Source organism: Chionomys nivalis, chromosome 26 (genome assembly GCF_950005125.1).
Source record: "Chionomys nivalis chromosome 26, mChiNiv1.1, whole genome shotgun sequence".
Classification (NCBI taxonomy): domain Eukaryota; kingdom Metazoa; phylum Chordata; class Mammalia; order Rodentia; family Cricetidae; genus Chionomys; species Chionomys nivalis.
This window is the reverse complement of record NC_080111.1, coordinates 17,091,647-17,104,541: the sequence shown is the minus strand read 5'-3', so window position 1 is coordinate 17,104,541 and position 12,895 is coordinate 17,091,647.

Here is a 12,895-nt window from a genome sequence, read left to right as displayed (position 1 = left end):
TATTTTTTTCCTGAAAGCTTTCTAGTATAGTTAGACAAAAAAGAAGGATTTGCTTAATATTGTTGGATTCAATGCTATGTATGCTGATGTAATGGGAAAAGTGTTCAGTAATGGGAAAATTATTCAGTGAAATACTCTGAGAAAATACTACCCACATTATCAATGTCTTACTGTACCTGAGATGACAGAAAAACAATAGGTGCTTTCAGAACATATGACTTTTCACTGCAAAAAGAATTATTTTGGAATTCAGTCTTTGATTATCAGTGCTTAGAACATAAGCTTTCTGTAACACAAACACACACAGGAAGAGAGAGAGAGAGAGAGAGAGAGGAGAGAGAGAAATTGGAGAGAGAGAATTGGAGAGAGAGAATTGGAGAGAGAGAATTGAAGAGATCTGCCCACTTTGTCCAAAGAAACCTTCTGAGACATTTTCTTATAACCCCCCCCCCATTGAATAGGTGTTTAGAGTTCTCCTTATGAGCAGTTACACTGAATATATTTAATTCATTAATTATAGTTCAGCTATAGTATTCCGGGTACCGTACCAAGCCATGATGATACAAAATGAGTGAGTTAAAGCTGCGTGGAAGAAACACATGTGACTCTTGTGTAAGCAACACATTGACAACATGAATGTTACAGATTCTGGCCCTTGCAGGAGCTGTAGAACACAGTCAGAGGCAGTGACCTTGCTGCTAGGGAATGTCTCAGTGAGTAAGAAATGCCTTAAGGGAGACTTAGGCTAAGACTCAAGGATAAGAACTATCCCAGGGACAAGAGAGTAGAGTTGGGGAGGAAGGGGTAACCAAAGCTTCATAAACAGAGGGCTGTACAAACAGGTGTCCAGTCAATGCAAAGCAGGCTTACAAGAATGAGAAGTTCCAGCTAAAGTTGCAGGAAGCTCTCATACAACTAAGGAAAGTTCCTACAGAGAAATTATATCACATAGCCACTGAGGTTTTATTTATTCATGTAATTATAACTAATTTTGTCTCAAAGCAGTCTAGTAGGTTACTTTTCTTGAGATGGCTGTAGGTTAGGGATTAGGTTAAGGCCTAGAAAACTTTCCTTATAAAGGACCAGGTGATAAGTATTTGGGACTTTACCAATTTAATATTATTTATATAACTATAAAAGATTGTACAGAACCATGTAACTTATAACAGGTGTTTACGTGGACCGACTTCACGATCAAGGCACTGGTATGTGGTGCTCGGGAGGTCCTGGTCTTTGACTGACTATGCCTTGGATGTTGTACCCTGTAGAGTACTGTTCCTCACAGCAGAAGCATGGACATGGCAAACATCTTCCCAGAAGCCCTTTTGTTTATAAGGTCACTGAGTCATTCCTGGGCTCTCTGCCCTTATGACCTAAACCTTTCCAATTAGGTCCCACCTGAACCCTGCTGCACTGGAGATTAAACTGTTGACGACATGAACATGGAAGGACAAGAACTTTCAAAGCACAGCTTTCATTGCAGCTGCCCCAGAGTCTGGAATAGGTACATTGTATGACTGGTTCCAACACAACTCAAATCCCCCAAACAAGCAACTTTTCCAACATTTATACTAAATGAACCACAGTGTATTTCTTCCTCACCATGCTGGTCTCAACTGTAAGCCCTCTTGCCTGGGCAACTCTCCATATGACCCAAGAGGCCATGTGAAGGTCTTTCTCCTGCTGAAGAAAGATGTCTGTCTAGTTCATCCCTGCCCTAGAAAGGCAGAGGTAAGGAAACCTGTGTAGGTAAGTGACTTGTCTTGCTCCAAAGTGAGCTTCCATTTTCTGTTGTATGAGGCAGCTTGTTCATTCCTGGCGGCTCAGACACAAAATAATCACACAGAAGCTATATTAATTAAATCACTGCTTGGCTCGTTAGCTCTAGCTTCTTATTGGCTAGCTCTTACATCTTAATTTAACCCATTTCTATTAATCTGTGTATCGCCATGTGTCTGTGGCTTACCGGCAAGGTTCTATCCGGCGTCTGTCTCTGGCAGGGAGGGCTACATGCCTTCTCCTCAACTATGCCTTCTTTCTCCCAGCATTCTTTAATTTTCCCTGCCTCGCTCTGTTCTATCCTGATATAGGCTCAAAGCAGTTTCTTTATTTATTAGCCAATAAAAGCAACACATAGACAGAAGGACCTCCCACACCAAGTTCCTATTGTAGAACGTCGGACTTGCTGCCCTTATCACAGGGTTTGCACACGTATGACACACGGGTGTGCATGGAAGTGACTATGTGCAGCTAACAGGGAACATTTCTGATTGTGAGTTTATGTCCTGTCCTCCAAATACAGAAAATCATAGTTAAGGTTTCAGTCTGGCCACAGAGGCCTAGTTAGCACACTGAAAAAAATCTGTCGTGTTTAGTGAATGTGTGGGTTTTAGACCACGAAACTCTCCCTGAGAGGCATAAAAATGCTCAAGACCTAGGAATGTGCGCCCCTCTTTCGGTGGTGGGGGGATAAAATGGCTACCTCTAGTAACTTATTTCTCTCATTCTTTGTCTTTATTTGAGTTTGAGAAAGTTTTTAAGAATTAGTGGGAACTTGTTCATTCCAAACAATTTATCTCTATGAATTCCTTTTCTGTGTACGTCACACGTCACAGACACACAATAAAGCTGCCATTACTTGCCAGTTGCATGAACTTTGATCTTAAATGGGTCATGGGTCAGTTTCCAACAAAGTGCTAAATGTCCAATAATGAGCAACTGCCATGCCGATGATATTACGAGACTTTATTTTTCTCCCAGAAGACACAATGACATATTTTTGTCTTTATTTTTTAGTTAATGGCTAGAATATGAACATAGCTTAAAGCCATAGACAATATATAACAGTTCTATCAAAGACAAGCTTCCAGAATTACTTGATTTGGCACCATATCTTTTTTCCAAATAGATTAATGAGAAATTCATTAATATTTAATAAGAAAAAGGCCATTTACAAATTTTACCTTAAAATTTAAAGAAATAGTACTTTGAATGTTTTTTTTAAAAACGGGTCACTGGCCGGGCGGTGGTGGCGCACGCCTTTAATCCCAGCACTCGGGAGGCAGAGGCAGGAGGATCTCTGTGAGTTCGAGACCAGCCTAGTCTACAAAGGGAGTTCCAGGACAGGCTCCAAAGCTACAGAGAAACCCTGTCTCGAAAAACCAAAAAAAAAACAAACAAAAAAAAAAAAACGGGTCACTGTTACATATTTGCTGTCAATGTAATAGGAGATACTGCAAAGAGAAATTTTTAAAGTTTCAGACTAGCCAATTCACTATCATTTATATAACTCCCTAGGAATATGCTAAGTATATCAAGTTTGACATTAAAACACTGGAGAAGGCTTTGATAACATGCCTAGTACTAGAGGTTTAGTATGAATATAGTAAATGAACTTATGACTATATGTAAATGAACTTATGAATATATGTAAATGAACCTGGTCTATGTTTGACCCCAGCCCTCTGATTGTACAGTTGGCCATCACTGGTGACCCCAGTCCCTTGCGTGTACAGTTGGCCCTCACTGGTGACCCCAATCCTCTGACTGTACAGTTGGCCATCACTGGTGACCCCAGTCCTCTGTACAGTTGGCTCTCACTGGTGACCCCAGTCCTCTGATTGCACAGTTGGCCCTCACTGGTGACCCCAGTCCTCTGCATGCACAATTAGCTCTCATTAGTTCATACTATTTTAAAACACATTTGAGTTTTGTTTTATGAGAACTCATAAATGCAATAATTCAATAAAATGGTCCTACTATAATTCATGAATCTAACAATGTAAGTTAATTATTGGACATTACAGCTATAATTTATTTGCAAATATGATGAACTAGTACTTTATGAATCACACAAATGGTGGTTTGGCTAAATTGAAGCCTTTAAAATTGTCACTTATTATTTTTCACAAGAACATGCAGCATAAACAGCCAATGCATAAAACTTTGTCCTAACAGTGACCAACTTTGTAACCATTAAAGCATCAGATTTCTCAAACAAAATCTAGAGTTTTGTCAATGGATTTTTACATTAAATTATTTTTACTAAGACTCACAGAATTTCTTATAGCATTGTTCCTCCTTTCTCAGAATTTTCCTAGTTTAATTCAAAGACTGTCTACAAGTTCTTCACAACTTACCAATTCAACTTGTGAATATTTAGTCTACACAACCTTACTCCAGTGTGCTTGACACATTGACAATCACAAAAGTCTTTCATTTAAAACTAATTTATAATTTAGCACACACACACAGTGGTGTAAATTGCTAGCTGTTTGTCCTTTTAGTAAAGGTGGAATTCAAGTCAGCAGTGTTCACAGTCGTTTTCTGGTCAGTGTGAGTTGCCTTAGGCCTTTGGGTGTCATAAGCTATGAAAACTGGCAAGGGGCATTTCATGGTCCTCTCACACCTAGTTCTCAAATAGTGCTCAGAAATCCTCTTCCAATTACATCTCCATGTCATAAAAGGGTGGTTCCTCATTTTCTCTTTGTGAGAACACAATCTAGCCACCCTGACGGAATCCCTTGGTAGGTGAACTGCAGTTCCTTTAAGAGCCATGCAGGTACCATGGAGAGGATTACAGTCTGAAAACTCCATGTGATTGGAAGTGATAAGTACTTCCCAGTTAGAAGGCTCAGGGACCAAGATTTCCCAGGAAAGGAAATCAGGGATCCAGCCCTTCGACCTGAGTGGACAAGTTGATCAAGGACTGACAGGTTGATGGATTATTTGGGGTCAGGACTTTTACTTTGGGAAACAAACCCTAAATTTTGTATATCACTAAACAGTGCTTTCTGGGAAAATTAGTACTGGGCTTGTGTGACAAGAGTTCTCACTGAATTTCAGAGTGAGTCACCAGTGGGTGACTGATAAAAGTGTGGCACCATGTCCTGCCAGGCCTGTGACCCGGGTCAAAGGAAAAGGAAAGAAAGAGGAGGACAATGTTAACAATGACCACCAACAGAAGAGAGGACTGTGAAGAGTAACAGCATTGCGAACTATGATTGACCTCAAAATGACCTTCAATAGACGAGTGCTCCAGCTAAAGTCTTCCTCCTCCTCTCTCTCTCTCTCTCTCTCTCTCTCTCTCTCTCTCTCTCTCTCTCTCTCTCTCTCACACACACACACACACACACACACACACACACACACACGGATGTAATGTATTCCATTCCAAGCTGGTCTCCAGTTCCCTATATAAGCTGAGCTGACCTTGAATTCTCTGGGGTGTTTAAATTACAGATATGCACCACTATGTCTGCCCTATAGGGAGCTGGTAATCAAACCCAGGGCTTCATGTATGACAGGCAAGCTCACTACCACTGAGCCAAATTCCCAACCCCTAAAATCAAACATGTGGAAACTAATATGTATCTTTGTCTTTAACCAAGTAAGCTCTATTGATATTAAAAATAAGTTTTATTGCTATTTAGGCCACCCTAGGCTACACGAGATTGAATCTCTCTAAAAGAGAAACAGAGCTCACACACAGCACTTGGGATCATGTGCCTTTAATCCCAGTACTAGGGAGGTGGAGGAGGAAGGAGTGATATGGCTGGCTGGGGGGAGGGATATAGGGCAGGAGGAGACAGTAGCTCAAGGCAGTCCATGGTTTAATGGAGACAGATGCACTCTGAGGAGACAATCTGAGGACAAGATCGCCTCTTTGATCTGAGCATTGGTAGAGGTAAAAGAACTCTCTAGTAGCTGGCCTCTCTGCTTCTCTCATCTTCCAGCATTAACCCCTACATCGGACTCCGTGTTTTTATTACAAAGACCAGATAGCATTTGTGCTATCACCCCATGAATAGTCCATGCTGCTGAGGTATCTCCTACTCAGCTGGTGTTTAATGCTAAACTGTTTAAAAAGGAAACAAAACAGAGACAAAAGTCAGAGAAACAGAAGCACGCAAGTATTCAATGCACTACTTCACAGTGCAGTGGTCAAAGTTCCCGTTTCATGTTGCACTATACATTGTTGCAGCATTCGGTTACTGAGAAAACATTTGTATGCAAAGGGATCCATTTCATTTCATCTCCGCAGTAAACACACAGAGCTGTTATTACTGTGTCATTCTGTAGATACAGATGGCCAGGTTCAGTGAACTTAAAAGGGCTCCATAGAGTTTCATTAGAGTAATTAGTCGTTGAATGACCAGGATGTGCCAGAGACAGATAGTAAATGACAGCCAAAACTGAACTCAAATCTAGTAGTTAAATCTACTGTCAAAAATGTTGTTTTCAGGGCTAGGAGACAGCTCTGTTGGAGAAGAGCATGCCATGTACACATGAAGACCTGAGTTCAATACTCAGAACCTATGAAAAAAAAAAGCCAACTATACTGGTCTGAACTTATAGTTAATTCCTGCACTGCAGAGTGATATGAGGAACCTTGGGGCTTTCTGATCAGCCAATTTATGTCTGTGTCTCAGAGGAGGTAGATGACATTCCTGAAGATGTCACCCAATATCAATATCATTAATATTTTTGATGCTATTATTAACTTATTAATAAGTATTTATGTCCTCCAACTTCCACAGGCACACACACAAATACACATATGCAGGCATGTGCACACACTTACTTAAACACATCGGCACACACATTCACATATAGACACACATTCATGTACATAAAATATTTATATACAAATTAGTAATAAATATAACAATGATATATATATATATCCTGAATAACATTTGAAAGGATAATTTGAAATTTTTGAGAATTACTAAGAAGACTCTATTGATAAAGGAATCTTGAAATGGGACTAGCCTATCAAAATCTACAATAATGCTATCATAAAAAACAATAAGAAAAAACAAGGGAGTAATGGAATCACGTTGAAAGAAAAGAAAAACCATGTATATAGGCAGTCTGATAGCAGAGGAGGGCAGAGTTTATTTAATATAGACAATACAAGTACAGCAGGCTAGTCATGTAGAGAAAATCACAAACTTTATTTCTTACTTCTCTAAGCACACCGAAATAAATATAAATTTAAATTTAAAAAGCCATTGGTTTGCATAAGAGGATAGAGGCAATCTTTTTTTTTATTTTATTCTTTTTTAATTAAAATTTCTGCCTCCTCCCCGTTTCCCATTTCCCTCCCCCTCCTCCCACACATTACCCCCTCCCCCACTCCCCTCCCCCTCTCCCCACTCCTCTTCTCCTCCCCCCACTCCATTCCCCCTCCCTCTCGATACTGAAGAGCAGTCCAAATTCCCTGCCCTGCGGGAAGACCAAGGTCCTCCCACTTCTATCTAGGTCCAGGAAGGTGAGCATCCAAGCAGGCTAGGCTCCCACAAAGCCAGTTCATGTATTAGGATCGAAACCTAGAGCCATTGTCCTTGGCTTCTCATCAGCCTTCATTGTCCCCCATGTTCAGAGAGTCCGGTTTCAACCCATGCTTATTCAGTCCCAGTACAGCTGGCCTTGGTGGGCTCCCAATAGATCAGTTCCACTGTCACAGTGGGTGGGTGCACCCCTCGTGGTCCTGACTTCCTTGCTCATGTTCTCCCTCCTTCTGCTCCTCATTTGGACCTTAAGAGCTCAGTCCGTTGCTCCAAATTGGGTCTCTGTCTCTATCTCCATCCATCGGATAGAGGCAATCTTTAGAAGCCATTAGGTAAACTAATAAACACAGTCTATATAATGATTTAAAAGACTTTTGGAGCAAAATATATTACAAACATAATGACAGCAAATAAAAATATAGGCTTATTGTGTGATAAATGCCATTCCGCATGATTGATATATCTCCATCCTATCACATGAAATAGGTATTATTTTCAGTCAATTTCACATGATGAGTACACAACCTCAGATTGCACAAAAATAGATAAACTTACAATTTGAATATAGACAGTCTGATCCACAACTGGCCTTTAAGTCATCCCTCAGATAATCTGTTGAGTAGGAAAATGTATACACAACAGTTATGGCCACTGATACACAGTGATTCTATAGACTACTGGTAACACCTAGACTAACAAAAGAAAGAAGCTGGTTAGACATTGAGAGATGATACAGACAGCTGGTTCCCAGCGGCAATCCAGCATTGACTGTTATGGCCAGTACTCACAACCAAAAGCTTATCCTACTGGACGAATGCAAATAAAAGCAGCAGGCAAATTACAATTAATGCTGAAACTGATTGTTCCCAATGGCATGTGAGCCACTGTATTTATATGCCATTGGTGGAACAGGCTTGCATCCCTTTGCATAAGAGTCTCATGTTGGGAAATTCAGAGTAGCATCTTTGAAAAGCTCTTAGAGCAGAACTTCCAGAAATGTAAAGTTTACTGCAAGGGTGATTGCCACACTACTTCCAGAAATGATGTTTTAATAGAAATTATTATTATTATAATATCTATCCTGTGGATTACTAGTTGTTCGGAATCAAAAAAAGAATAAGATTCATAGTTTGTACATTGTGGGTCCATATACTCTGTAGCAGAAGATAATTGCCAAATAAAGTAGAGGATCTCCTCCCATTTTAAAACCTCAGAAAAATACAGTTATTATCTTAATTAGAGTATTGAAAGGCTATTAATATTGTTTTACTCTGGAAATGAAAAAAAAGTTAGATAGAGGTTGTCCTGCCTCCCCCATGATGAGCAGATAGACAGACATACAGTGTCCTGCGTGGAAACACTGATCTACAGGTACATGTTTGCATATACAAAGAGCACCTCTGTGAGATGCAAACACGTAAAGGATATTGAGTAAGGGTAGGAGAAATTTTTTTATATATCGCTTTGTTTTGTTCTGCTTTGAGTTTTTGTTTTGTTTTTATTTGGTTTGGTTCGGTTTTGGTTTCTCGAGACATGTTTGTCCATGCCTATCCTATAATTCATTCTGTAGACCAGGCTGGCCTTGAACTCACAAAGATCTGCCTGCCTCTGCCTCCTGAGTGCTGAAATTAAAGGTGCACACCACCACCACCCGGCTTGAAATGTCTTTTGAACATGAGATGTATGTATATGTAAATTTACTAGAGTAAGTATATATGTATATACATATACACATAGAATAATAATAGATATTATATGGTGTGGGAGTCCCCTCTGTATGTGTGGATACCATAGGTTAATAAAGGATACCTTTGGACCTATAGCAGGGTGGAGCTTAGCTAGGTGGGGAGGGCAGAACTGAATGCTGGGAGAAAGGAGAGAGAGAGAGAGAGAGAGAGAGAGAGAGAGAGAGAGAGAGAGAAGCCACATATGTAGCCCTGCTGGAGACAGACGCCAAAACTTAGCCGGTCAGACACAGCAACATGGCCATACATGGATTAATGGAAATTGGTTAAATTAAGATGTGAGAGTTAGCCAATAAGAAATTAGAGCTAATGGGCCAAGCAGTTATTTAAATAATAGAGCTTTTGTGTGATTATTTTAGGGCTGAGCAGCCGGGGAATGAACAAGTGGCCCTCATACAACAATTATATATACATATATACAATCTGTTAAACTTATTCTAGTGATTTAAAGCTTAATGTCACATTTTAAGGAAAAAATAAATTCCAGTGAATGATTCTGCACTCTTTTCCTTTTTGAAACAAGTCATCGGGGGTAGTAAGAGTGTCTTCTCAAAACAAGTCACATGGCTCTGTTAACTTGGTCTATCTAATGTTTTTCAAATGCTATTTATCTCTGTTAGAGAATTTCAGTCCTGGATTGAAAAGCTTTACTTCTAGGGGCATGTATAGTAGTGGGATGATAATCTAGCAAACATGGAGGGACAACGTTAGAAGGCACATCAGGTACCTTTATTATTATTATTCAGATCAACTCAGTACATACCATTTTATACTAGCCGGAATCACAGATCAGGGAAAATGTGTGTGGCACCCATGGAATCAAGAGGACAACAAGAATACGTCACTCCTTCTACCATAGGAGTGTGGAGAATCCAAAACAAGTCATAAGGCTTGGTGTCAAATGCCTTAACCATCTCATCTGCTGAGCAAAAACTTATTTTTAAAGATTTTTTTAGTTTCATGTGCATGAGTGTTTTGCCTGCATGTATATGCACTGTATGTGTGCCTGTATGCATGTATGCACACTACATGTGTGTCTGTGGTAGTTTGAATGCAATTGACCCCCATAAAGTCATAAGGAGTGGCACTATTAGGAGGTGGTCTGACCTTGTTGAAGTAGGTCATGTGACCATGTTGGAGGAAGTGAGGCACTGTGGGGGCAGGCTTTGAGATTTCTCTTGCCCAAGCCTTGCTCAATGTGACAGACATTCCACTTCCTGTTGCCTCTGATCAAGAAGAAGCCAGCACCATATCTGCCTGCATGCCACCATACTCCTCTCCATGATGATAATGGACTAAACCTCTGAACTGTGAGCGAGTCACCCCAAATAAATGTTTTCTTTTATAAAAATCGGTGTGGATATGGTGTCTACTCAGCAACAGAAATTCTAACTAAGACAGTGCTTGTATGTATGTATTGAGTGTGTGCCTGGTGCCTGTAGCAGCCATAAGAGGGCTCCAGATCCCCTAAGACTATAGTTAAAAACCGCTGTAAGCTACCATGTGAATGTTGGAAACCAGGCCTAGGCCCTCTGCCAGAACTGCATGTGGTTGTTAATCAGAGTCATCGTCCCAGCCCCCTGTTCAAAATTTTATATGTCAAAATTATTGTATGCCAGTCCACATTAAATTTAGTGTTAGTGATTGTGTTGGAAAAGTACTGTACTGTGAAAAGCCATTTGCAATCATCTAAATGTATGCTTCTGAAGAAGGTAGACCTTGATCACAAAAAGCCAGAGATGCTGATGGTAGACTATAGCCAAACCAGTAGGTAGACATCACAAAAATCAATAAAAGGAGAAACCCTTCACTTATAGAAGCCAGTGCTTTAAGATCCGAACTGACTGGATGTGTAGCAGCACAAGAAATACCTGGAAGTTGAAATTAGAGGTAAACACATCATTCTATCAGGGGAGGTAGAGTGAGAAGGATAACTAGCTAGAGACCCTGTCAAACAATAGCAACGTAAGTCACCATGCAGATACAATCTGCTTGGTTTGCACGGTGCTATTTGTATGTGTATGGTATGAAGACTGACCACATGGCATTGGAGAGCCAATGAGGGCAGGGTCTCTTCCCTGAGGAAGACTTCTGCTCCCACTCTCAATATTCTTCAGGACACACACACACACCACCACCACCACCACCAACAACAACAATGACAACAACAACAATAACAACAACCGCTTTTTGAGAGAGAGCAAGGGGCTACATGGGAGGAGTTGGAGGGGAATGGTGCAATTATAATTTTGAGTAAATTTTAAAAATAAAAATTAGAATTATGAACCAGAAAAAATAAAAGTAATTATATGGAGTAATTATATTTTTCCTCTTAATTAGTATGTATTATAGAAATATAGATGGTATAAAAAATAGACGAAAGTCGAAGGTCAGGCTGATAGGAAATTAAAATTGGCGAGTAATCATTCTTATGGATATGGATGAGGCTGTAGGTGGAATTATCACTTCCTCTCTCTCATCTCAACTTCTAATGTGAAGTGCTAATTGCTTTAAAAGTAACATTTCTGACTACGCGAATAGGTATTTTTCCCAGGGACTATAAGTAGCAAGTTTCAACACCTGGTGAATCATGTTATTTCTCATCTCACTTAACAAATCCTTATAAGCAGCAAAAACTCTCCTGCAGAGGACTCATTTCTCTCAGTACAAAATGCTGGAGGCAGAAACCTAGCCCAGAAAAATGGAGGAGAAAGATCAGAAAACAGATATGTATAGCTGCCATCACAAACAATACTCTGTTCTCTGAACAAGGATGGCAGGCTCTTCGTCACAGGGCACGACCTTCCTTCTGTCAAAACGTGAACTACCAGAAACTTAAAAACCTAAACTTAAAAGAGGCAAATTTTTAGTCTCCTAAATTAACTAATTATCCAATAGATTTCTAGAAACATAAAGAAAATGTTACATTGGCTGACAAATTTCTGTAAATGGAGACTGGGCTTTTCTTTTCTGACCACCTAGACCCAAATAATCACACAGAAACTATATTCATTGCAACACTGTTTGGCCTATTAGCTCAGGTTTCTTATTAACTATCACATCTTAAGTTAACTCATTTGTATTATTTTATATTTTACCACGAGGCTTGTGGTTTGTTACCCCTTGCTTCTTGGGCAGATATGTGGCATCTCTCTGACTCCACCTTCTTTCCTCCTCCATATCTACTTTGATTTCTTGGCTTTCTATATTCTGCCCTGCCATAGGCCAAAGCAGCTTCTTTATTAACCAATGAGGGGAAAAACATATTCGCAGCATATAGAGGAATATTCCACATCAAATTTGTTTAAAAGAACTTAAGCAAACACTATATTTTTTTGTAGAATGTGCAGAACCAGCTGCCATCAATGGGATTATACTTCTATCCCTGAGAGAAAACCTCATGGTCCAGGAAATGACTTCTGAGATTCCCCCTGTGTGTGGTAACATGCCCAGTCAACCTTGTCTTTTAAATGCCTTGTTATCATATAGACCAACAGGAACATACACTTTGGTTGATTTTTATATTTGTTTTCTGTTCCCAAATGGACTTGGGATAGACCTAAAAAACATAAAATTGAACAAGAGCTTTTTAGTTAAGGGTATGAACAAAAGAAGAAAGGAAAGTATGGATTAGGGGCATAATACGTACTACAAATAAGCCCCAAAAGACTCATTATAATACTGGGACCCTTGTTTTTGAGAAGTCAAAGACCATTCACCAAGCTTCTAACAGTGACTTAGAAAGGGAAGAGCTAAATCGTCAAAGGAAAAACATCCCCATGAACCTTTAAAATTGACCTAAACTTTATTTGTAATACTGGTAAAAGTAAAAAAGAAGATATAACCCTGGGTACT